The following is a 4,533-nucleotide window of genomic DNA, read 5'->3' on the forward strand; positions in this document are numbered from 1 at the left end:
GGGACATCAAGGTAAGTGCCCTGTGCAGGCTGCGGCTCTGTGGATGAATAAATAATAGCAGCAGCACAGTAATGGGATCCGGGGAGGCCTCTCAGGATAATGGAGCCACAGACGTGGCGTCAGAGCCCCAGGGACCTGAGCGCCCAAAAAGCTGCCAGAGTGGCGGCAGGAACACGGACGTGGGCACATCCCAGCCAACATCCGCCTACTGACCGTGGTGACGGTGAACCCAGGAGGGGTGACTTTGCAGCAGGGTGGTCCCTATTGAAGTGATGAACACAGGCTTTGGAGTCATACAGACTTGCTGCCGCTTGGCTTGGCCGAACCTCAGGTCCCACATCTGCATGTGGACATGATAATCACCATCTACGGTGCTAAAGAGAGGACAGGAGAGCCAGAGTACCTAGTTCTGGTGCAGATTGTCCTTAAAGTGATTTCACTCCTACTGCTGTGCAAATTCTTTTAGGGTCTCACTATGTAGTTCAGACTGGCCTTGAATCCACAGTACTCCTCCTGCCTCTGCCTCCCAAATCCTGGGATTATGGCTATGTGCCACCATGCCCAGCTACTGAATTCTTAACTCAGGTCAGCCCTGGGGACCGAGCAGGACAGGGATGGTACCTATCTGTGAGGTGAGAGAGTGGCAGCTCTTTAAAGCCTCCCCCCACAAAAGCCCAACTCTCTCCCTGGCCATGTTTACCCTACACTGACTTGTTTCTTCTTTGTGTACAGCAGTGTTCCAGGCTCTCAAATGACACCCATGTGTCAGTTTATGTCCCAGAAGATCCCAGAGTCCAGAGGGAGGAGCAGGCAAGAAAAACAGTGGGTCTCAAAATAAACTCCAAAATGAGATGCCACCAGAATGGTGCCATGAAAAAGTTGACAACACCACGTGTCATCCGGGACATGGGCCAGCTGAAACTTTCATGCTTGCCTGGTAACGGAGTTAAATGGCCCAGTCATTTCAGAAAAGGCCTAACAATTTCTAATGAGTCTAAACATGGGACTGTTCTTGACCAAGCTGTTCTCCTAGATGTCAACCCCAAGAGAAATGAAAATGTGTGTTCTCACAGCCGTGTACACAGATGTATGCCATAGTGACCATTTACAGTCACAAAACCTGAGGGGACTCCAGTCATTTGCGGTAGAAAGTAGAATGGAGGTTACTTTCTTGAGTCACATTGGGGTAAGTGACACTGCCTGCCAAAGGCAGGAGGGAACTTTCTGGGGTAATAGTGATGTTTTGTATCTTGACTATGGTGGTGCTTACAGGAGTATATACATTGGTCAAAACTCACAGCACTAGGGCCAGAGATGTAACTCAGTGGTGTTGCACCTGCCTGGCAAGCACAAGGTCCTCAGTTCAATCCTATATATACATATATATATATATATATACATATATATGTATATACACATATATATGTATATGTATATATACAGAGAGGGAGAGATAGATCATAGCTCTATACTTTTTCTGGGTGCATTCTATTGTATATAAATTGTGCTTTGATAAAGTTGATAAAAAACAAATAAAATCCCAATGCAAGCACCCAAAAGAAAACAAGTAATTAGGTTAAACCACACAGGTGCTAGGCTGGCTCAGCTGTGTGCCTGGGGTCTGGGCCCTCCCTGAGTGCTGGTGGGGCCCGGGTCCTCCCTCCTGGACAGGACTCCTGTCCAGACCTCTCCAAGGCCTTCCTCTAGTTGAAGGTCAGCTCAGGGCCACACATCTTCTTCCTGGGAATTAGAAAAAGCTACTTTTGAGATGAAGTCTTAGCCCGACAGGATGCTAATGCCACTGTGAAGAAAAGGTCCCTTCCTCCAAGCTGACAGTAGCTATCAGGCCAAGGACTGGATTTCAGATTCGTGTGGCCCTCAGCCTGTGTGAAGGGCAGCCTTCAGACTGAGAACTTCATCTTGGGAACTGCCCTGCCTGACCTTGACAAAGTCCCTGTTCCTCTCTGGGCCTCGTTTTCTCCTTTTGCCAAATAGAACCAAAGAGTTGTGGAGATCTAATGCAGTGAGAAAAGGGAAGTTGCTTTAAGGCATATGACAGGCTTGACAGTGCTGCTTTCTCCCCAGCCCACTGGATGGATGCGTGAACCAATGGTTGGGTGAGTGGATGAATGGGTAGTCAGATGATGGCTGGACAGATGCATAGATGGAAAGATGGAGAGATGGTTGAACTGATCGATGAATGGCAAGGGAATCTCTAAATGCCAGTTATGTTCTTTGTTCTCTCTGGAGCAATGAAAGGCAAAGTGATTTGGGGCCCACATACTGGCGTTTTCTGACTTCCCTTTTGTTTCCCCAGCCATCTCCAACTGTGTCCATCCTCCACTCCTAGTGATTTGGACCCCACTTCCAGGAGCAGACCTCCTCCTCCGGCTGGTGGAGTTGGTTCCTCCCCTGCCCCTCCCTCATTGGGGTGGAGAGCCCCAGTCAGCAGCTTCCCTTTCAGGGAGACCTGATCTATAACGAGATAACTGACTGTTCTCATCTCTTAGTCTTCTTGATAAAGGCATAGACAGAGATGAGACAATTAAAAGGCGGGTTCCCAGCCGCTCTGGAGAGATTCAATGAATATTAACAGACTTCCAGCTGCCGTCTGGCTAAGGCCTTGGGAACAGACAGCTCCAAAAAAGCTTAAGGGGCCCAGTGGGATGACTTAATTTTCAGGAGAACAATGGCCAGTGGAGAGTGGGAGGCCAGCCCTCCCCTCACCAGCATGACCATCGAGAATCTCCTTCAGGAGAGGCTGCAGTCCTGCAGCTCGACCAGTTCTGTCCCACTGCAGGCCATGACAGGAAACACATCTCAGCTGGGGCCCTGCATGGGCTCCGTGGCTTCAGATACACTTGTGAGCCTCCCTTAGTCTCTGTTTCTTCATGTGTGACCCTCACAGGTCACCTTACCTGAGCACAGGTGAATCCCTGCCGGACAGGAGGAAGTGGTAGAGGCTGCAGAAAAGGCTGAGACCAATGTGCTCAGGATTACTGGGCCTCTTGGTGCCTGGGAGATGAAGGTGAGGAAAAGAGGTACATCACACACACACACACACACACACACACACACACACACACACACACACACACACACTAAGCCTTTACCTACCTATGCTCTCAGGCCCACAGCAAATGACCAAAACCCAGGAACTCAGCCAGAAGAGTTTGCACCTGCTTTTAACCAGTCTGGCTTCTGGTTCTCAGCTCTACAGATGTACCAAGGGGCACAGCATCTTGGCCAGGAGTCAGGACCTGGTCGTCTCCGCCTACAGGGCTATCATCCTATGGAGTCTGTGTACATGTGCTGTCCCTAGGAAGTTCTTAAGCTTGCAGCTTAGGTGTGATCTTTCTGTGCCATCTCCCATGGTTGATGGGGCCCTAGCCCACTGACACTTGGGACTTTCCTTTGTTGTCCCTGCTCTGGGAACCAGTGTGTCCCCTCAGGGACATTTGGGAGCTGTCCCCTGCACCTAGTGCAGAGCCTGTACATCATAAGTGAGGAGGAAATACTCACTGAATACAGTTGAGCTACTCTTCACTGCTGCAGCCCAACCTCCCAGCTGCCAAAGGCAGAGTGGGGTCTCCCACTATGGTGGGGAGCAGCAGTCAGAAATGCCCAGACTGGCTGTGGGCATCCAGCTGGCAGCAAGCAAGTTCAGTCTTAACTGAGCTGAGGCCAGCTACCCCGTCCCCCATCAGTGGGGCGCTTACTAGAAACGCAGAGACGAGAACCAGAGAGGATGGTTGTGGGGTGGAGAGGGATGGAGAGGTCAGGGGAACTGAGCTGCCATGGGTGGTGGTGAGGACACATGGGTGGGGAGGGGACAAGGACAGGCCACAGCTCTGTCCCAAGCTGGCACTTGGCTGGAGCTCCAAGAGGCATCCAGAACCACAGAGAGGGCTCCAGCCTCATCCACCCCAGTCCTGCCCTAGGCTAGGCCTGTCACCTGGGGGGCATCTGGCCTTGCCTCTCACAAACCGCTAGAGCCTTCTTCCTGTCCCTTCTTCATCTCCTGGGCTGAAGCCCTGACACTCAGCCTGGGCCTGCAGCACTGATTAAAGGGCACCATTCTGAGTCAAGTCCTGAGTCCCAGACCTTCTGCCTGGCTGCAGTGAGTGGAGAACTAGCCTGCTTACAGGGCCTGTGCAAACAAGCCACATCAGACCGCAGCCCCACACCACGTGTTGGGCAGACCTGAGACTATGCTGGCCCAGAAGGCAGAAGGCAATGTGCAGAAGAGCTCGACCTAGCCCAGTCTGTGGACCCCCATGCCAGAGCTCTCCTCACGGGACCTCCACTGCCATGTGACCTGCCACTCTCAGAGCCTCAGCTTCTCCGTGCACAGGAAGATTCCTAAAGGAGCATTTGCTTCAATCCCCTACCTGTCACCTGAGAGCCTACAGGTGTTAGTAGGGGCACTGGTTCTGGGCTGGTGCAGAGCACAGGGAAAGACAGGAGTGGGGGTTCACTAATATCACATCTTGGGCACCAGCCTTCCTGGGCTAGCTGGCCCCATGGGCTTGC

Source organism: Fukomys damarensis, unplaced genomic scaffold (genome assembly GCF_012274545.1).
Source record: "Fukomys damarensis isolate Sample0158 unplaced genomic scaffold, DMR_v1.0_HiC HiC_scaffold_20, whole genome shotgun sequence".
Lineage (NCBI taxonomy): Eukaryota > Metazoa > Chordata > Mammalia > Rodentia > Bathyergidae > Fukomys > Fukomys damarensis.